The 23,652-nt window shown below is 36.5% G+C and overlaps 1 protein-coding gene across 4 annotated transcripts in view; it reads left to right on the forward strand.

Moving 5' to 3' along the window:
• Positions 1 to 1,085: 1,085 nt before the first annotated feature.
• The window catches only part of LOC121857698 (zwei Ig domain protein zig-8-like), a 128,371-nt gene continuing 105,804 nt past the window's right edge, over positions 1,086 to 23,652 (forward strand). Inside the window, exons 1-2 of one of the 4 annotated variants that reach the window (XM_042353780.1) lie at positions 1,086 to 1,175; positions 2,360 to 2,653. The gene's annotated coding sequence lies outside the window, so the exon portion shown is untranslated. Of the gene's footprint in view, positions 1,176 to 1,933; positions 2,654 to 23,652 lie in introns of all 4 variants that reach the window. The other 3 variants (XM_042353777.1, XM_042353778.1, XM_042353781.1) reach the window with 3 other exon arrangements.

The following is a 23,652-nucleotide window of genomic DNA, read 5'->3' on the forward strand; positions in this document are numbered from 1 at the left end:
CCTTCAAAACACACACATGAATATAAACGTAACACACACACACACACACACACACACACACACACACACACAACATATACACTTTATTTTCTATATACGACTATATGGTACATTAATAATTTACTAAGGATCTGTTCTATACCATTGTGTTTTGTAGTACAGTACAGTATACTAGAGGGGATATGACAGATGTTCCTTACTGCATAATAGAATTTTACCAATGTAACAAAACTAAATCCTCACAAATTCCATATTTTCATTAATTGTTTGATTGAAAAATAAAAACATAACATTCACTTAACAGATGTGTAAGCCTTTCCCCAAATATCATGAACATAACAAATAAGACAGTCATACAGTTATATAAATCAATGTATGTAAAAAAAAGTAATACCTAGAATAATATGTATGAAGAAAATATTTAATGATTGTCCTCGAAGAATAAAAGTCTAAACGATTCATAAATTCTAGTGCTTAATTGTTTTCGCTCGTGTGTGAAAGAAAACAATTTATATCTCTTCCTCGGACTCAAGATGCATCAATAGCTGCTTCATGACACACGTTCATGAGTCGTAAATAAGAAGCTTTTACTCCGGGACAATACTAAGAACACCAGTAATGATAAAATAAACGACGGTAATAACACCCCAATAACAGGAAAATAACACCAAGATAAATAGAAAGTACGAGGAAGAATGATAAGATAATGGAGAATGATAAAATAACAAAACATTTTTAACAATAATAATTACATACAAATATAATATTAACAATAACAAAATGAAGAGTTAATAGAGGATAAGAAGTAGATGAGAGAGAGGCAAGATAATGGGAAAATAAAAATGAGATGAAAAACATTTTGGAGAGAAATAAGAAAAGAAAGAAACTTTCTCTCAATCTCTCTCTCTCTCTCTGTTTCGAAATTTACCTGTAATGACCTAAGATACCCTATACAGTGTCTTCAAGTAGGCGTGGCGGTCTATGTCCATACCGGATCCGCCCTTCTGAGCAGGCGCCAGGATCGCGAGTGGGCGGAGTCAGCTGGCACGCGAGCTGTACCCTGAGGTGACCGTAGTCGTGCTCGGCGCCAGTGTTCCATCGGACCGTGTTGTGAACGGTGTCTCGGTGCTGCGCTCTCTCTCTCTCACTCACTCACGGGCTGTGGTGGAGTGCTGGTCTGTCACGCGTGCATGGCTCCACTCTTGTTCTCGTGTAGTAAATAGATACATAAAATGCAGTGACAGTCCAGTGTACTGTGAGACTATATTAAGCTCTTGAATTACCTATTTAGAACAAAAAAATATTACCAAAACTAATGGATGAAATGATGTTCTTACGATTCCTAACTATTGATAAGTATTGTAGTGTGTGTGAACGACCCTGTTAATCTAACCCCTTGTAGACGCATCTTAACCGGAAAAAGAATGGAAACAAAAAATACAATTAACAGAAAGGAAATAACGCGAGAGTATCCATAAATTTGACATTGTGTGTTAGTGCCAACGACCTTAACAAGGTCTTGTGTTCAGTAACTGTCAACAGAAAATAGTTCTTGGTGATAATATAACATAAACATCACCATACGAAATCAAGTACTTACCACACCAGCCTTAAGGAAAACATTTATGGCAATAACAACAAGAGTTTCTCACAATTTCCCTAAAAATAGCGAGCGTTGTTGTCCACGTCGAGGCAGGTGGGGTGCCAACACAACCACAACACAACATCAAGAGATACGCCCCACCTCCCGAGTGACGCTTGACACCCTCAGGGCCAACACCTCACACTAATTTATGACTGAGACTCTCGCCTTCTGAGCTGGGAATTCTAAACGCTGCGACTTAATCAGATAAATGACTTGTTTTCTGGAGGTGGAGGGTTTTCAGTTAAACTCCTAATTGGATAATTGACTTTGTTTTTTCTTTTCTCCAAGGTGAATGACTCGTACCAGGAGGGAGACTTACAACTCAAGCTTGGTCACTATCAGTCCTTTAAAGAATGTGATTTTCTTCTCCACAGAATACACCTCCTGTTATAGATATATAAATATATAAACGGAAGAAAATCGCGCGAGGAACCAGAGTGTTTTGTTGGCTTCAAACAGACTCCTAATAAACAGGAGACCAACACTGCTGCCTAAGATATGCTGGGAATGTAATTACTGAGAGGTGGAGTGAATTTCTGGCTCCATTTCTCCAAAACTTCTGAATAACAGTCTAGTGATGCTGGTTGACTCTTGCCCTCTCTGGTCTGTTCTAAAAATTGGACCTGTTACCACCGTTCCTCAGTGATCGTCTCCTGTTGACTCATTAACTTACTTGGGCGATGTAATTTTGTTCGTTGGTTAATTTTTTTATAGCTTTTTTACCTGGTCGTATAGCTGACTCACCTGTAGACTGTTTAATCGATTCGTTAGCTACCTGGCTAATCTGACTGACTCAGTAACTGGATTTTAGTAAAGCCCCCGGTTATCAAGACCACCTCACCGCACGAGTTCTGTGAGGTGACTTCTGGACTATTAAGTGTAATTAAGGTAACTGTTGGTGATTTCGTGTGAGTTCTATTCAGTGTTCCAACAAGTCAGGTGCAACACTACAGATCAACAACTAACCCACGGAGTTATTCATTAGTGGAACACCGCCTCACGCCCACGGTAGGTCAACTAAATGCTCCTGTTGTTATTTTCTTCTTCATATGTTTGAGAACAGTGTGTGTGTGTGTGTGTGTGTGTGTGTGTGTGCTCCAGATTGACGTTTATACAGAAATAAAGACAAATTAATCTTTGGTGTGTGTCTGTGTCTATGTATTCTTGCACGTATGTAAGTGGGTGTTTATGTGTGTACCAATATACGTTTCATCTCTACCTTCCTCACTGAACGTCTCGGTCTTTCCGGTAACTTGAGCCGTAAAGAGACCATCGTATTTCATCCGTGACGGCCACGAGTGTTTGCCCTCATTAACACTTCGACGAAAAACGCTTTCTGGAACATCTCCAAATCCTGGCGTACATATGACGCACAATGTGTCCATTTACGCTGACTTGGCGTGCATAACCAGTCTGACACGCTTTCATGACGTGACTGTCATGTATTTTCTTCGTATATATTTTATATATTTAGTGTTCTTGACGTGTTCATGATGTGCCAGTGACGTAACCTTGCTGCGTTATCTACGTGAGCATAACTTGACTCAGACGAGTGCATGATGTGGTTGTGAGTTTTTCGTGACATATTCATCGGGTCTTATACACTCCGTGTATAAGTCTTTTCCGTGTTCATGATGTGTATACAGCGTTTCCCTAACGCGTTCATAACGTATGTATGATGTGCCTCCTGCTTCCGCCCCCCCCCCTTTTTTGCATGATGGGTTGACCAATTTCATATTGTACGATTGTATGTCGTGTAACATGTCACAGGTTAGTTCATGGTTTATGTATGACAGTATGACAGATTAAAGAAATCCCTGACATTACTCTGACATATATATGACAAGTTGATGAAACATTAACGCGTGTATGACAGTTGATGACGTGCTTCTAGTGTTTCTGTGACATATTGTTGACGTAACTCTGACAAGCATGAATATGACGAGCGTTGACCTACATATATATGACAGCGTGATTAATGCGTCTAACAATGTCATGAAATAAATATGGGAGTTGTGATAAACGGTAGGGAGTTTAAGGTGTAAACATGACAGGTTGATAAAGTATGTCTGGTAAAATCTATGTAGAATATAGTGTAGATCGATGAGGTGTCCTTGGCAAGTCTTAAGGTCTTTGTAGGTGTGTATATGATGTGTCATTAATTATATTCATATTATAACCTTAACCCCTTGTGTATTGGCTCCCCTCTCAACTGAATAAAATCGTCTGGCAAAATGAATTATTAAAAGTGGCATCTCGGTAGTGAAGGGTTTAAACCATCGTAATTGTTATTCACTGAGGATATAATGATACTCTTCATGCATCACACTTGAGATTCCACAAACTTTTGATGTTACTTATTTCTGAAATCTTTTAAAGCGAAACATAGAAGTATATTTTTTTCTTACATAACTGAAAATTAAACAGAAAATTTACAAAGTTTCAACATCAAATATTGTACAGTATGTCAGAGAGAAGATTTATTTATAGACCAAGAAATATTAATAGAGAGAGTCCCAAGAATTGTGAAAATAACACTTCATTATGTATGTAAAAAAAATCCTTGAAAAAAAAAAGAATAGCGAAACAAACTCGATTCAAAAAAATAGAATACTCATTGGTTAATTTAGATTGAGCTTATTGTAAGAATTTAATATACTGTTTTTTTTTCCACTTTTTAATAATGGAAATGACATAAAAAAATACGAAATAAAAATAACCAGGAAAAAAATCAACACAAAAACACATTCCCCTCATCACACGTCACGAAAGCAAAATCGTTTTCTCTGTAAATTCAAATGTATTTTTAGCTCGTTTTTGTGTTATTTTCTCTCTTGTCACTGAAAAATTGGTGACGAATATGAGACTGAAGAGCAGAGCGAGTTATTGCTGAAGCGGTGTGACATAATGGTGACATGATGGTGATATGATGGTGACATGATGGTGTAAACTGTTCATTTGTGTCACTCGGGAAACAAACTGGTGAACACGACAATAGAAAATAAACTTTGAACGTGACACAGGTATAAGGAAATGCCTCTCACCTGTATCTTGAGGTCACGCCACCCTTCATCCTGTGTTGTGTGAGCAGTAGCGGGTAATTCAATGCGCTTCTTGGGTGGTAAGAAAGGAAATTCAATCGCACAAATTGAGCTTCCTTGTATTCCATCATATCACTAACACAACATATGTAGTGTGCATGTGTGTGTGTGTGTGTGAATCCCACTCGTGAAATGCAGCTACTTCCTGTAGATATGTGTATGTTGTTGATGTTACGCTTCTGGTTTTTCAAAATTTGGGGAAGGCAAACTGAAATACTGAAAAAAAAAATAATAATTTAGGGAAGCGACTACTGCCAGTGCACATTTCTTTGCAATCACACATATTGCCGGTTTTTATAAGTGTATTCGCTGCTCGGTAGATGGACAATTTTAGAATCATAATCTTTGTAATCTTTCAGAATCATATAAAATTTATTTCATTGCTAAATAATAAAAATAAATCTCAGTTGCTGTAGTTATATCATTTCCATGTCATCGTTATTTTTTTATAAATATATAAAGATATATGAATGTAGCTCTAAATATTTATAAATAATTATTGATATAACTTAAATATACATATGAATCACATTTCTTGTGTTCCTCTGGAGAATTATAAATACAAAGCAATATATTCTTTTATTTGTTAATGATAAGCGTATTTAACAATATATTTACACCAAAAAACACACATTATTAATACCTTAACTAAAGAGCAGTAATGCATTATAACATCAACAAACAACTAGGGTGTTCTTAGTCTGCATATGCGATGATAAAAGTCTGATTAAAACTACTTCCAAATACCTTCCATGTTCGGTTAGCAGAGATTGTTAGTAGACGTCCGTATCTCCTTTTTATTTCTTATTTACTTGTAAGTCTAAGAAGCTGCCTCAAACATCATTATCAATTATATTACCAGAATTAGTTCACATTTTCTTGCCTGACACTCCCGAGTAAATATTGTATCTGGGAACATAAACTATAGTGTATTGGGTTTGTGTCTCAGTTAGTATGGATTGACTTTGTCCGGTTACAGAGTGAAGATTGGAAGTAATAACGAATCAATTAACAAAAGTAAGTCTCTTTATTTACAAGAATTAATTGACTCGGTAATCTCGTTAATTATATGTAAACAAGAGAACTATACCCTCTTAGTGTTTTAGATACTGTCATCATTAGTTACATGATCATGATTAAATATTGTGAAGGTCTGTTTGATAATTGATCCAATGACTGGCTAATGTACTGTGAACACCGGTCAGAGCACAGAACTTAGTCACTCGTAAAGCTGTTAGTGTTATAATTACCCTGTGTTGTTTGGTTATATATCATTTCGTATATTACTGTAGTTTTAAATTTATTGTTTTATTCTGTCATTAAACTTTTCTTTACGTTACTAAAGAAGAATAATGAAGTCTGTGAGTTTGTTGATGGATGTAACATTTATATATCCTACTCTGTACTTGTGTGTGTATTACCTCTGACAGATGTGAGTGAGTGCATGAGAGCCATCACTGTCAGTTGGGACTCAAGAGATACTCACAGTAAATAAGTCAGAATTATTTATACTGGCCAATTAAACTTTATATTATTATTTTTTTTTTAAATGGACAACACAGTTTGATTTATATTCTTTGAATTTATTATATTTTTTATGTTTATCTTTGGCTGTATAATATTAACTATGAAACCATTACCATATTATGAAAACAAATAATTCGGGTGCTGTGTAATTTTTTGACTGAATTTTGTATTTAAGTGTTACAGAACCGTGTTATAGGAATCTAGAGTCTTGTAGGTCACTGAATTCACTCTTCTCACTGATTATAGGTCTGAGAATGTCATCGGATAGGTTTAAAATTATATCGTGTGGTTTTATGTGATAACTTTCCTGTTTCTTGGTGTGTTGTGGAGACTGTGCCCGGAGGTATACCTTAAAATAACAAGAAATTTAACTCTGAGTTGACTGTGTTTAGGATTATTGTTTTCATACAAGCGTTCTGGACGTTCACTTCCGTAGAGAATGACTTGATTGCACCTCCAATTACCTTCATGAGTTTCACCTGGAATGATAAATGTCGCCTGAAACATTAACTCGACAATTTGTACCAATTTAAGGATTTTAGGGGCAATTATATTAAAATATTAAGTGATGTATATCATTATCGCTTCATATCAGTTTCTAAGAATGGCAATCATCTCTTTAGTTATCAGGACAGAGGCACCATTTTCTCACCAATGATCCACCGTCGATATTGGGTTTAGATTATGATATGAATACCCGAACCGGTTACTGATCTTCTCAGTCTAACTCGTGTTTTGTTTTATTTTTGTTTATATTTATAAGGTTATGTATAGATATTTTTTGGATATTCTTACTGTCTTCATGATTGAGATATTTCAGAGAATTTTTATTTGTTTTTCTAAAATTTTCTTACATTACGAGCTGTTCAGTATGAATCTACAGCTGTTCTTCCTACTTCGCAGTGTCAAGAGTTTAGTGTGTTGAGTTAAGAGCTGTTAGATGTTGTTTAAGTAAGTTTCTTGCCATTTTACATAAGATCGTCAGTTAATTTATATATTTATGAAGATGAACATAGTAAACTGTGTCGTTTACAGATTGATTTGACCCCAAAAGTGGTGTTGCGATGCATCTCACTTAAGACTTGGTTCGATTTGTGATCTTTAGAGACTTCCATAATGTTTATTTTCTTCAAAGACAATTCAGTAATTTGTCGAGTGAGAACAATTTTCCCTCGGGGTGAAAAGTTCACTCGCGTGTGTTCATTAAGACTCGTCTTGGAAGAGTCCACCAAAGGCCTCAGAGAACACCTGTGCTCGTTAAAAGGTTCCCAAGCATTTTGGCAAGACTAAACATTTGACAGCTTTCCTGCAGATTGCCGAGGTTTAACTTCTAGTGGATTTTGTGTAGAACAATCAGGAAGTTCTGTGTTTGTAACTGGATAACAAACATGACCACCACGTGGTTTAATGATGTCATTAACTAGACAAAAGTTTATTAAACTAATGCCATCTAATTTGACACTAAGCATATATATATATATATATATATATATATATATATATATATATATATATATATATATATATATATATATATATATATATATATATATATGTATGTACAGTATGTATGTATGTATGTATATATATATATATATATATATATATATATATATATATATATATATATATATATATATATATATATATATATATATATATATATATATATATAATGCTAAGTAAACTAAAGATTGTTTTCCTACACGTACCCTAAATGTATTTTTCCCGCTGTATTACAAAGATTATCGCTTGAGCTATAATAATTACTGTCGATAATCTCATTACAATACTCTGTATAACATCTTTCTTTATAATAACCAACACAGTTCATGTCCAAATGAACTATCAGCATTAACATTCCATTTATGTGTCGGGGATAGACAAGTGTCCTTATTGTCAGTATATCTGTGTTGTCTTAATTGCTTATCTAGGTTGTGTTTTATAATGTTGTGAAGTGTTAGACAGTTTCACACACCTGTACCTCACAACACACTCTGCTTGGAGGAAACATCTCCATTTACATCAATCATTAAGAAAAAAATATAAATAATAAACTTAATAGCCAATTCAGTTATTTCTAAAGCAGTATGAAGTAATATATTGTTCGTATTTCTGCCTTCAGCAACATCGTAAAAAAAAAGTTGATAATAAAATAAAATGTTAGTTAAAAATTTATTGGACGAAGTGAAAAACATCTGTTTCATATCAAAGTTATCAATCGCGTTATTGAATAGTAATATAAACAAATGAATGAACAAATACGACAAATGAAACATAAAAAACATGGATAGCACAGATATATACGGTATATGGAAATGAATTTGTATGTTCACATACAAACAAACAATAGAATGATTGATATATGTCAGATACAAACAATACCAGAGAACATAGAAGTGTGAGAGGATTTACATATATAGGTAATGTGTAGAGCGATGAAAATGATCGACAAAGAGAAATAAATTTACCCCCCCCTCCCTCCAAAAGAAAATCAGTTAAGAATACATAGTGTCGGAACAGAGTGCGTGTGTGTGTGTGTGTATGAGAGAAATAACAGACAGAAGTTGATAACCTTCCGTGACAGGTGTGATTGAGATAAGTTTCTTTAACTCTCCTCACACGGAGTTGAGAGACGGAGTATCCCACAGTGTTTAATTCACGAGGAGTTAATTGACTGTCTTTTACGCCTGACAAATGTTCGACCTACAGTATATAACAGACTGGCGCACACACACACACACACACACTTCCTGACCTCACACAGTATTGCAAGAGACCAGCCCGGGCCATCAACTGCAAACTATAATAATTTGTATGTTCAATTCATGTTCCTTCTCCTTTTAGTAACGGAAACTTTTGTTAAACGACCCACCCACCCCATGTCTTTGTTTGTAATAAGTCATTTTTGCCTAATGTACTGTATATTTTCAGCCTTCGGCTGCAGAACTTTCTCAATAAACAGTTAATTATTATTATTACTATTATTAATTATTACACGCACACACAACTGCATATTTTCAGCCTTTCTGGCTGTCATGCTCTTTCAATAATATTTACCTTATATGTGTGTGTTTGTGTGTGTGTGTGTGTGTGTGTATCTGTGTATGTGTGTGCGTGTTTGTTAGTCTTTTGCATTCGGGAAGATTTTCTCGTAAAACAGTGCGTGAAAAAAAGGTTATAGTGATGATCCACAACAGATGTGTCAGCTAGCGTGTCGGGTTGCCTCCACAGCGCCTCACCCTTCCTCTTACCCCTCACCCTCCCTTTGACTCACCAACCACTCCACCCTCACTCACCACATGCACATGTAAAAAATCAGAGGGAGATCACTAAGTAATCTTTCAAGCAATATATATTACTCTTATGTTTACGAACTCTAACATATGAACTGGATCCCCATGCACTACTAAACTGACTCCTACAAGGCAATGTATTATATCCTACGCTGTTCTTAACCTATACTGCTAAACATCTCTTACTCCGACGTCGCCACACAAATCGTAAACATTCTGACTCAACAATAGATGCCAGGAAGGAAGACTATCACTCTATTATACCACTAGAGAGACAATGAAGAGCACATGGCCTAATAGTAAAGTATAAGCAAGGAAAAAATAACACTGGGAAAAACAGCATTGGTAAGCGTGTGCAGACTCCGGGGTATCTCTCAAGAGGAACAAAAACTTCACCTTATCAAGCCCATGATCTTTCCTGTGCTGAACTAATCCCCAATTCTCACTCACCTGGCCCCGAGATCACACACTCTTAAGCCAAGGAGGGTACAAAACAAGGCGCTAAGATTTGTAACAGGCGAGATACAGTATCATCTTACACTAGACAGTAGTGAAGAACAGCATCTACGTTTCGACCCACAACCTTCACCCATGACTCCCGCCTCAACCTTCATTCACCAGCATCCACTTTATTCACTAAATACTAACATCCACCTCGACCTTCACTCACTACTGTCCAAATCACCATCACCCACCATCATCCACCACCACCTTTATTCAGTACCATCCCACCTTGACCTTCACTAACCACTGTTCAAACTACCATCACCCACTACCACCTGTACCTATCTACTTCATCCACCTCAACTAGCCATTGTCTAACCTTAGGTGCCGCTGACCTCTCCCCAAGATGGTGCTCCCTCTCCCCTGTTAACTCCCCGTCCTCTCCCCTCCCTCCTCCCTCAAGATGGTGCTCCCTCTACCTGCTCCCGTCCTCTCCCCAAGATGGTGCTCCCTCTCCCCTGTTAACTCCCCGTCCTCTCCCCAAGATGGTGCTCCTTTCTATTTCTTTGTGTATGAACCTCTGTCCTGCGTGGCAGTGAGAAGTGATACCACCCTCAGTGTCAAGACTTGACTGAATTACTCAGAATAGGCAAACTGTACACCAAGCTTTGTCAATAAATTTGTTAAACTAAAGAAAACTCTTTCCCCGCTCTCCTGCAGCTGAAACGTTTTGTAGTTGTTGTTGTTGTTAAGTTGTTGGAGCTGATAACGGCACTTATGTCTGTTCACTTTATTTCTTTTTTCTTAATTCTTCCTTCAAGCTTCTTAGTTTAAAGTATTTTAAGTAACACTGAAGAATTAATGGGAAAAAATCCTTAAGTTGCTATAATCTTTCTGAGAACTGCACTTAATTCCTCTCTTTCTTTTCCCCCTTCACGGTTTCTGTTCTTTCCTGCTCACGTTTATTTACCCCATCTCACTGCCACTGAGCTACGACCTCACTAAGATCAAACATTAAAGAAGATAAATATTACAACAGCTCCAACAATTATAACAAAAGCATTGTTTACCTTAAAGTAAAATCACTTACTTCATGAAAATTTATGTTCACAAATACTGTACTAGTATATAAAGATGATAACAATACACGAGCGTTGGTAGAGTACACAGCGAAAAGTGTAACCTGGCGAGTAACTCAGGTATGAAGACACCTGGAAGTTGGTAATGAAGTGAGATTATATATATGTAGGATTTTGAGATATTGAAAATAGAATATATTTAAATGTTGTTGTTGATGATATTTTGCTTAGCTCTTTAAACGATGTGTTATAGGTTATATAGGTTAATAAATACTTTAGTCATCAACAAATGAAAAATTTAGACATACTGTACATTTTGTTTAGTTGTATTTAAGGTTTGTGACGACAATCCATGACACTGATGACTATTGGTGAGGAAGACTTGACTAGGCGGTTCTTTTTCTCTCTCTCTCTCTCTCTCTCTCTCTCTCTCTCTCTCTCTCTCTCTCTCTCTCTCTCTCTCTCTCTCTCGGGTAAAACAAGTCGTGTGTGGAGTTAGACGTTGTAAACAGACTCTTGTGTTAACTGAGTATTATTGACGGAGCCTTTAAGCCATGTATTCTGAGCCTCATAACCCGGAATAAAAATTTTACGGCGATGACTTAAACTGCCGTGATTAGTACAGCAGTATCGTGATATTTTGATGCTTCAGGTTTGTGATAAAATAAAATTAATGCTTCTATACTGTAGTTTTCATGCAAGGCTTTCAGGTTATAGTCTTCAGAGGTTTTATTGATTTCTTTATCTTACAGGCGTTTACAATTGGTATCACTACAATATTCACTGAAATATGTATAGAAGTGGCTCAAGCAGTTACACACCAGACGCCACGACGACATTGAAAGACATCACGCACTGCCCTTTTATTCGTGAACCTTTTCGGCACTTTGGTGTTTGGTCCTCGCGTTTTGTTTTAATTTGTTTTTTTTATCTGAATCGAGCGAAATATAATCTATATTGTGTTGTTAGTGTTTTTGTTTTCAATTGTGTACTTATATAATGCAAATAACAGCAATGTTAATATTAAGGTCAGTGATTGAATATAACATTTGCATGAAGGTTAAATGTTGTGTTGGTAAGAAAATAAGACCCCCCAATCTTTTAGTTACAATGTTTATGCTCTCGTCTTTGAATAGGATGTGTGTTTATGTGTTTAAGGGGAGGAGAGGGGGTGAAGGATCTCTCCTCCATCCGTCCTGCCTCTCGTGCAGTAATATGCTCTCGTGTGACTAAGTAGAAGGAGTGAACGACCTCATTCTGGGTGGTGGAAATGGTAGTCTTTATTTCTGAATTGAAAATGTTGGTTTTGAAGATAATTTGGTGTTGTAATTTTGTCAGAGGGAGAGTGTTGAGGGTGCAGGGGTCATTTACCTTTACTGAATACAGGAAGAAATATAATTGATTGCATCATATTATATATTGGAAATTAACTTAAGTCTGTTAGATTAATGTTTGAGCTTCCAAGATCACATAAATACTTAAATATCGGGGAGAGAAAAATGGTGAATCCAGGGAATATACAAAGGTTATGAGTCTCAGATGCATACCAGGTAAAGGTTAACCTTACTAATGAATGATGTGAGTCGAGGCACAAGGACAGAGAACTGATTGATCTCGTGTGAAAGTAATGCTAAATAAAACTACACCTTAATTTTGTTTCCTGTGGGTTGTGCTAATACTGTATATGATAAAGTATAAGTATCTCCTACTTTGTGGCATGTTACTAGTAGTATTAAAGTAATAATATCAAAACTCAAGGGGATAAAAGTGTATAAAGTGAGTTTTATCGAAACGTGAAAACTAACCTGAATAGAGTGGTTATAAATATTCAACATGAGATTAGAATGTTGTGGACGTGCCTTTAGAAAACATTTGTGTTCGTGGTTGCAGGATCATGTGTAAGGATGTCTGAAGAGAAGAACTGCATGCATGACTTGATAAAGAGAGTGAAGTGAACAGAACCTGAAGAAAAAGTCTGGCTGCCTGGAATAATGAGAATTGGGGAGCAAATATGTGGGATATAATTCTTGCTAAGTACAGTAGATGTATTAACGCTAAATGAGAATTTCTGTATGAGAATGACTTAAATTCCAGGGTAAATGTTTTAATCATTTTAATAGGAACTAAATTAGCATAGAGAAAAAATATTGTGAAAAATTAAAGTTTGTTTGATAAAGATATTAAGAATAAAAGAGGGGAAGAAGACAAAAGGAAGATGAAAACATTAGAGAGAGAAAAAAAATAAGAATGGAATAAGGATTTAGAAACGAAATATAAATAAACAGTTGAGGAAGAGTAAACTTATTACAACAAAGAAAGAAGACATCAGAACATATACAAACACAACTCATGAGGGTGAGGTCGCCAGAGAGGAACACAACAAGAGCTCCTCACAGTCACGTGTTTCTCTTGTTAAGGACACCGTATAGTATTATCATTTAAAATAGATTTATTAATTATTGCTGTCGATAATAGAGTTATTAAGTTAAGTCATTCGTTGGTAGACCATTAGGAGCATTAACTAATTCGAATATATCTTAGAATTTTTGATAACTGGTTTATTATAACATTATCGTATTTCCTAACCTAACCTAACCCCAGAAACACGCCCCTCCCAAACCATTAGTTACTAAAGCTCAGTAATATATTATGACACCAACATATCTCTTTATTTTTTTTTTCTGATGACTATCGAAGTTACTAAAGTAGAATACACGCTTATATACCTTAGTTGGTGAAGCGTAGTTGCACATTATAACATATTTCAATGTTACCTAGACACCGTGATTGATTGACGAGTTCATGCAAGGTAAATTTGGATATACTCGTTGGCCAACTAAAGCAAACACACTAATGCTCATACTCAAACATCTTTAAACACACCACACACACACACACACACACACACACACACACACACACACACACACACACACACAACAATAGTCCAAGTCTTTCACACACGTTTGGCCGAGGGTAATTACCGTAAGAGACAGCGCTACGCAGTATGTAATAACAGAAGAAGAAAATAAAATATATAACAGACTGAAATTTTACCTCCATCCTCCACAAAAAATAAATTTTCTAATTAGAGTGTTACCAGAGGGCGCGCACACGTGTCTATTAATGTCCTCTTCAACCCTGTTCTTTGGTGTATTCAAAGGACAGATATAACCACTCGCACCTAACCTAACCTAACCTAAGCTAACCTAACCTAACCTAAGCTAACCTAACCACAAGCACCTAACCTAACCTAACCTAACCTAACCTAACCTAATCACTAGCACCTAACTTTTAAGTAATTCACCCCAATCTACATGCGCTAGACACAGTTTTTATGTTAATGAGAATTTCTAAAAGTGTTCATACCTGTTCTTTATAAGTGAGTATTGTTCATGGAGGTTATTGTTTGTCAGGTGAGATGATTACAAACTAAGACGTTGGTATAGTGTAGATTGTGTTGATTATAATTATTTTTACCTAATTACCTGAGTTTTGCCTAGTTATTTGTGCTTTCTTATGGTCTGATGGCGCACTAAGCATTGAATTTTGAGTCAGTGGAAGTTTATTGACACCGCACACACATGCACACACACACACACCAGTGTATTCACTCCCAGTCAGTCTTACTTTTTCCATTGTCTCTATGTCGAAATGCCCTGTAGTTTGAGCTTCTCCCCACCTTGTTTTTATATATCATATTTGTATCACTTATGTCACTTGTATAGTATTTGTAAATCAAGAGACCCATTCCCGAATTATGTAACTGTATATTTTCAGCCTTCCGGCTGCCATGCTCTTTCAATAAACCGTTAATTATTATTATTATTATTATTATTATTATTATTATTATTATTATTATTATTATTATTATTATTATTATTATTATTATTATTATTATTATTATTATTATTATTATTATTATTATTATTATTATTATTATTATTATTATTATTATTATTATTATTATTATTATTATTATTATTATTATTATTATTAATATTATTATTAATATTATTATTATTATTATCACACACACACACAAGAACTAGAGTAAAAACATCATCACGTATTCACTAGTTAACATTTCAGTAACCAGCGTAAAAATAATAATAATAATTGACGGTTTATTGAAACAATTCTCCAGCCCGAAGGCTGAAAATATACATTGGACATAAATGACTTATTACTTACATTGGTGGTTTAACAAAAGCCTTCATTAGAGAAAGGTAAAGGAACATACAGTGAACATACAGATTAATGTAGATGTTGAACAGCAAACTCGTAGTGTAGTAACTCCCTCCCAGATGGTGTTAGGAGGAACTCACGTGGTGTAGTAGTTCCCTCAGATGGTGTTATGAGGGACCTGGCGTGGTGTAGTAATTCCCTCACAGATGGTGTTATGAGGGACCTCACGTGGTGTAGTAATTACTTCACAGATGGTGTTATGAGGGACCTTACGTGGTGTAGTAATTACCTCACAGATGGTGTTATGAGGGGCCTCACGTGGTGTAGTAACTCCCTCACAGATGGTGTTATGAGGGGCATCACGTGGTGTAGTAATTCCCTCACAGATGGTGTTATGAGGGGCCTGACGTGGTGTAGTAATTCCCTCACAGATGGTGTTAATAGGGACCTCACGTGGTGTAGTAATTCCCTCACAAATGGTGTGATGAGGGACTTGACGTGGTGTAGTAATTCCCTCACATATGGTGTTATGAGGGACATGTGGTGTAGTAATTCCCTCACAGTTGGTGTTATATGAGTGAGGTTTGGTCTTAGGCCTTCCTATCGTAGACGGATTAACACATCGCTGGTTGTTGTTGGGTCTCACGGGCCGTTATCACTGGGTACCTGGGACCTCACTGTGTGAAGGTTAACTTGGGTACGACTGCTACTGTTGAGTTGTTCTCACTGACTTAAGCACTGTTCACCACTGTTCACCTCTGTTTAACACTGGTTCCGTTCCTTTCCTAAATGAAATTGTAACTTCTGGCGAGAACTTGTTGATATTCCGGTGGGGAGGAGGGTTCAGGGGAGGGGGGTTGGTATGGGCCAACTTAACAGTTGACCTGGCTGCTCCGAGAGGAGCGCCAGGTACGTCTTGACCCTTCAGTGGTCAATATGTGTGTGTGTGTGTGTAACCTTTATCATGTACCCCTGTGAGGTATTGCAGGATTAGTTTCAATCTCATATCTACAAATTAATTTCACAATAGACCGGGTGTATGGTCCTTGTCCTTGTGTCTTGGTTCACTGTCCTTAAAATTTAATTCCGTCTCTTTCGTTAAAATAGTAATAGGTCGTAAATTTCTTGCATCAGGGCAAAGGCTGGATATTCTTAACCATAAATTTTACAGAGTTGAGACAAAACAAAAGCTTATGGTAGCTGATGTTGTGGAAGTCCTAACGTAAACTTAGCTCTTAAAAGGGCTAAATTATATACTGTCATAAACACTGAGTATTTTTCCCCGACTAGAGACTCTGGGAAGCTTGTTGGAAAGAACTTGTAGCTACTATAGGAATATTTATTCACTCATTCTCATAACTTCCGGACAGTTCACAATATAATGAAGCCAAGAACCTCGTCCAGCTTTTAGGTAGAGTTATGGTGACCACAATTATCGTGTTGATGCGTCACAAACAACCTAAGGGCAGGCAATTGTAAACTAACTTTTACTTGCGAAAATCGAGCATCTTCCGTTCAGTTCAACTCATTACACTCAGCCTCAGGACAGGCGGGTACGAAAATGTCATCATCTGCTCTGAAAAAAAAAAAGAAGTCAATATGGACCACATGAAGATTAGACACCCCAGCTTATTTCACCTAATCTGGGAGGGTTAGGTTAGCGTTAGGGGTGGTCAATCTTAAGGTGGAATAATCTGGGGTGTCTAATCTTCAATGTTTTCCAGTAAAACCATGCATAGATGGTTAATAATTGAAAAACTTACTCATCGTTCATTTCCTTGTGTGGAGATTAATCAAATTCTTCTGATAAATTATTCATAAAAGAAACAACATGAACAAGTAGTGAACAATCTAAACTATGTTACGAGAAACATAATCTGCCCCTTTAACACTTGTGTATATATCCAGAACAGGAACTTGGTGCATAATAAATTCATGTATTTCTGTTCGGTTCCCAGCACCACTGACTGCCTCCAGCTTTTCTCTCAGTGAAGTAGCAGTTGAATAATTGATATGCCAATCCCAGCCGTGGCGAACACTCCTCCTTCTACAGGCTGCTCCGGGGTAGGCTTTCGTCTTATCCTATCACCTACACTGTGATATTTAATAGTCGGTATATTATAAAAGGAAATTGTTCAGCTGGTATAGGCAGTGCTGTGGTCTTATGTTAATTCCATTGTTTCGTTTTACTCAATTTATACATATCTACAGAGAGTCTCACAGCTTAAGAGAACAGAAGAAAAATCTTAATTAGTTCTGAATAAATAATCATCAACAACTTAGACCTCATTTTAAGATTATTACAATGACGTTGAAAAGAAGTATTGTGAAATTAACTATATTTCTTTTTCTATATAATGTTTTCTATATCACGTAGTTCCCTCAACAATATACAGAGGGATACGATTAAATCCAGAGAGCATGTGGCTAAGGCGAGGAGGATGTAGCCACGGTGAATAATTAATACTGTGAGGTGTGTGGCTCCCATAAACCCTGCTATTGTGTTTGTCTTTTCTTTTTTAGTACGATTCTCACTCGTCCTCTGGCTCATAAAGGCTCTTCATAGACAAGTTGCAGCTAGGTGAGGAAAATTTATGAACAAGCTTTGATGGCATTGATGATGATGATGGTCTTTCTACTATAAAGCCAGATTTCTATTTACTCAATGATGGTAACAGCAATACTAAAACACACACACACACACACACACTCACACACACAAACATTCATACACGACTGCCTCATAACTTAGAGTCAATACAAATAATGAATAGTATCATTTCGTTGAACAAAATAGTAATGGTAAAAACTTCAAATGTGACAACTATGTGATACGTGCTGAAGACTGTCTTAGTAGTTTGTATATATATCACTGACTGGCTTCTGCTAGTAGAGGAACATTTGCAAAATACGAGATTTGGTCAAGTCTACTTACTGCAGGTGCACAAATTCTTTCTTGAAACATGCGTGTAAATTGAACGTCATTCTCAGGCAGGTAATTTGGAATAACACCAAAAAATCGTGGAGTTTTTATTATCCATTTTTGCAGATTGTAATTAGTAGAACCAATTGTACGTATTACTGGTCGGATGTTTGCTTCATGAGTGTTAATTGTTCTTCGCATGTCAGCTAATGAAGTGCAAATGGGATAAAAGCTTTTAATAGCGTTGGATTTGTCTTGTAATGCGAAGGTTAATCTGCAATGTCATGATATTGTTATTATTATTACTACGATTAATATTTTGACTTTAAATGTTAGTATTCGTGGTAGTAGAAAGGATACTAATATTATTACTATACTCTCACGCCTGTTCGCATCATTTTAATTTACATGGTAACATTTTTTTTTCTACCAAGGTAATGCATAACATTTCCTGACGGTCAGGTACAGGTTAGACGACAATGAATTTCAGTTCATTTATATATGCCGAGTTCAACATGTGAATAATAAACAGCAAAATATATAAGAAGAAAAATCACTAAATTCTAATCATTGTGGTCAATTTCACAATGTCCAGGTTAAAAAAGGTTAAAAGATCAGTAATGAACTAGATTGTCGTACCTGTTGGACACGAGATGTAAACATAGTTGTCTCATTTCCCTCGTGACTCCTGGCATTAGGGTGAGTTAAGACACTGGAGGTTGGTCATGGGTGCCTGTGATTGGGGAGGCGGTGTTACGTCATGTGTCTCTCTCCATCAGCTCTACAGATGTTTTTTTTGTAGGTTTGTTCTTTCTGTATTATGTTTTGTCTTGATATAAAGGTAAACTAAAGCATAAAACACACACACGCACTGGATCCGCACATATTTGGTGTATTTGTACTGTACAGGCGATATAACAATGTTTCTATTGAAGGTTACCTGGTGAGGCCTGAGCTTTGTACCGTTGAATAATATCGAATTAAATTTTAGGTGCACGTTTGGCCGCCTCATATTTCCCCTGAAAATTGAAATTCGAAAACAGTTTTAATATATTTTAGATTTTCGTTTCAAAACCATTCTTGGACGTCAAACAGAATCAAATGGGAGGAGCGGTGCATGAATATTAAATAGTTCCTTTACTAGTCGCCACAACCAAAGGAAAACACGACTTGGAAGAAAGGATTTGTGTATGTTAGTGTAGGTAGGAGCTGACGTTATCATTCCTGAGATAAATAGAATAGGAAAAAAATTAGTAGGAAGGAAAATTATATTGTTTCTTCTGCATACTTAAAATAAACACATCAGAGGTTGAATACTTTCCTACTACACATTCCACGAAACAATCTCTGACTGAGAGTAAATATTATGCTAAAATTCTGAGTTAAATTATTGGTATCTTATAAACGAGAGGTGCTATTGAATATTGAATACCACATTAATATTCCAATCTCTCCTCTTACCCACGGCATACTTGTGTACTCGAGGTATACACACACACACACACACACACACACACACACACATTGTATATACAAACGCTTTATTGTTCCTTATATTATTTCATACTACCGAACCTTTCCTGGCTTTCAAACCTCGACAAACTTGTGCCAAACACCGGCTTTTGCAATCACATGTAAATATTCTTTTGACGTGTTTAAGCGACCACAAACAACATATCGTGTACAGCCATCGCCCGTCTGAAGGGATATGAGAAATAGGCCAGTGGAAATATTCAAGAGAGAAATCTGTTGTGATAGTATAAACAGATCTATATCGGCGCATGTTATTACTGTTATATATATATATATATATATATATATATATATATATATATATATATATATATATATATATATATATATATATATATATATATATATATATATATATATATATATGATATGTTTGTATTCGTTAATTATTCTTGTATTTTAGGCTCAGAGATGATAATAATAATAATAATAAGAATAACGCTAATAATAATAATAATAATTATAATAATAATAATAACACTACTATTACTACCACTACTACTACTACTACTAATAATAATAAAATAATTTTTCAGACTTTAACATTTCAATATTAATGTTAAGGAATAATGACCCACAATACTGCTCGCTGGCTTTTCGCAATTTAATCATGTTCCAGGGATCCAGTAAATCAGGTTTACAAAGGCCGCGACTTTATGTTTAGATTCTTGCTAAGCTTACGAAACATTTTTTGCTTGTGTCTGTGTATATGTACGTGTTTTTGTCGTATTTCACACACACACACACACACACACACACACACACATACACACATACACACATACACACACAGGAGTTTTAAGTTTGATTAAGCTAAGTTTCGTTATATCAGGGTTAGGTTAGGTTAGGTTAGGTTCAAACGTAATAGAGAAGCTACCAACCACAGCAAAACAGTAAACAAAAAATAAGAAAACAGATCAAAACAATAAATCACTTCAGAAAATAAGTCAATCATAGCGTTCCAGTAATGACAAATCCAGACGATTATTTCCAGCGAACGAGGTGAAGGAAAAAAACCTTAGACGCTCGTAAAAAGAAAAAAATATTCTCTCGTCTGTTGAATGTTTCTTTTGTTTGTGACTTAGGATTTTGTGTCAGAATTTTACCAAGGACGTTTTTATAGAAAGAGGGAAAACTTATGCAGGAGTTTGAGTTTCTTACAGTTAGCCACACACAAGAGAGAGCACAACGACCTGGGGGGGGAAGATGTGGCTGATTGAACCCGACGTTGTGGAGGGAAGGATGGAAGGAGCGAGTGTGGAAGGGAAGGAGGGAAGGAGCGAGTGTGGGAGGGAAGGAGGGAAGGAGCGAGTGTGGGAGGGGAGGAAGGAGGGAGTGAAGGAGCGAGAGGGAAGGAAGGAGGAGTGCGAGGTGGGAGGGAGGAAGGGAAGAGGGAAGGAGGGAGGGTGCGAGTAAACAAGGGAAGAAAAGAAAGACAGAAGGAAAGGGAGGGAGGGAGGGAGGGAAGGAGAGATGGTAAATGTTGTTAATGTCACACAGCGTACCGATGTATGTATATATGTATGTATGTATGTATGTAATGTATGTATGTATGTATGTATGTATGTATGTATATATGTATGTTTTATTTTCTCATTAATTGTCGTTATTATGTCAAATTACCCTCACTTATCTTCTGTGAAACGTAGAAACACACACACACACATACACACACACACACACACACACACACACACACACACACACACACACACACACACACACACACATACACACACACACACACACACACACACACACACACACACACACACACACACACACACACACACATAAACATACAGGTAAACACAACAGCATAGTAAAAACTTCTTTAAACAAACTAAAACTAACTGATATAATGCTTTAAATTTTAGATAGGTAAAAAAAACAACACGAGAATTTAGTATGATGTGTGTGTGTGTGTGTGTGTGATGGTGGATGAGTAGACCCAAGTGTGAGTTGGTGGTGATGGTTGTAGTTGTAGTTGTTGTTGTAGTAGTGGTGATGGTGTTTGTTGTTATGATGTTGGGTAATATGAGTGGTGGTGAATATGATAATTGTGGTGGTAGCAAGAATTCTTGTTGTGGTGGTGATGGTGGTAGGGAAGATGGTATTAGGGATGGTGCTTGTGGTTGTAGTCATGGTTGTAGTAATGATTGTGGTTATAGTCATTGCTTGTAGTTGTGGTAGTAGTGGGATGGACAGTTGTAGTTGTGCGTGCGTTGTAGTTATGGTCATAGTCGTACTTGTAGCAGTGGTCGTAATCGTGGTAGTAGTAGTGGTTGTGCTTGTAGTCGTGTTAGTAGAAGTGGTTGTAGTTGTTGTGGTAGTAGTGGTTGTAGTTGTGATTATATTGGTGGTAGTGTTAGTGGTAAGGAAATAGACGTGCTTTTATGTTGTGGTTAAAGTTGCTCTTGTAATGGTGGTAGCGGTTGTAGTTGTGGTTGTAATGGTAGTAGTGGTTGTACTTGTGGTTGTAGTGGTAGTGATTGTAGTTATGGTTGTAATGGTGGTAGGGTGTTGTGGTTGTAATGGCGGTAGTGGTTGTAGTTGTGGTTGTAATGGGGGCAGTGGTTGTAATGACGGTAGTGGTTGTAATTGTGGTTGTAATGGCGGTAGTGGTTGTAGTTGTGGTTGTAATGGGGGCAGTGGTTGTAGTTGTGGTTGTAATGGGGGCAGTGGTTGTAGCTGTGGTTGTAATGGGGGCAGTGGTTGTAATTGTGGTTGTAATGGCGGTAGTGGTTGTAGTTGTGGTTGTAAGGGGTATCAGTGGTTGTAGTTTTGGTTGTAATGATGGTAGTGGTTGTAGCTGTGGTTGTAGTGGTTGTGGTAGGGAGATATTCGTGAGAAGATTGCTTGAGCCAAAAGTATTTATGTCGTTGTCTCGTTAAAGAACTTAGGATATAGCTGCTTATATCTGGTCAAGTAACGGCGTCGAGAGAGAGAGAGAGAGAGAGAGAGAGAGAGAGAACGTAGAAAAAAGAGATAGTGAAAAATTAAGAGTAAGAGACAGAGAGGGAGAAAAATGGAAAGAGATAACGAGAAGGTAAGGAAATATAATTCAGATGCAAATATCAGATGAGAGGGATTATAATTAATGAGGAAATAAAAATCGAAGAAATATACATGTGTGTGTGTGTGTGTGTGTGTGTGTGTTTTCATGACCGTGTATAAACGTCACCCTTTCACAACTACCCATGATATATGTACCTTTGTGATCACATTCCAACCATGACCATTATATATATATACACACACACACACACACACACACACACACACAGAAACAAAAGGCTAAAAGACACCATTGAGTGACCACATCACTTGATAATTAAAAGTTCAATGCAGTAAAATCTACGTTGCATTGTTTTCGTAAGCTCGACCCCCCCACACTGTACATCAAACAGCGACATCACAAAAGCAGATGCAAAATATTGGTATACCCAACCATTTTGACTCTCTCCCTTCACTTGTTTATACAGTATTTGGTTAGGTAGATTTACGAATATACAGTAAATTATAATGTAGGTTTGTTATAGGTAATGTTATGTGTTTTATCGGTTAGAGAGGTCTTATTTATTTTTATTTTTATTTATTATTTATTAAGTCCGAATATGTGTTTGTGAGTGAGATTTTGTTTTTATTATTGTTGAGAGAGGTTATTGTTATATATTTATTGAGGAATATATTTTTGTTGATGTCGATTGAAGACCTAATTTGTGGTGTGTGTGTGTGTGTGTGTGTGTGTGTGTGTGTGTGTGTGTAATATCGAATTGTCTCATAGCCATTGGTACTAATTATGAAACACTGATGGTATACATGCAGTGTACTGTATCTTTGATCTCATACGGTAGAAGCCGTAAAGGTACACACAATGTAAACTTTGGTAAAACAAAGTGATAAGTTCGACAAC

Source organism: Homarus americanus, unplaced genomic scaffold, assembly GCF_018991925.1.
Source record: "Homarus americanus isolate GMGI-L3 unplaced genomic scaffold, GMGI_Hamer_2.0 scaffold16712, whole genome shotgun sequence".
Taxonomy (NCBI): Eukaryota; Metazoa; Arthropoda; class Malacostraca; order Decapoda; family Nephropidae; genus Homarus; species Homarus americanus.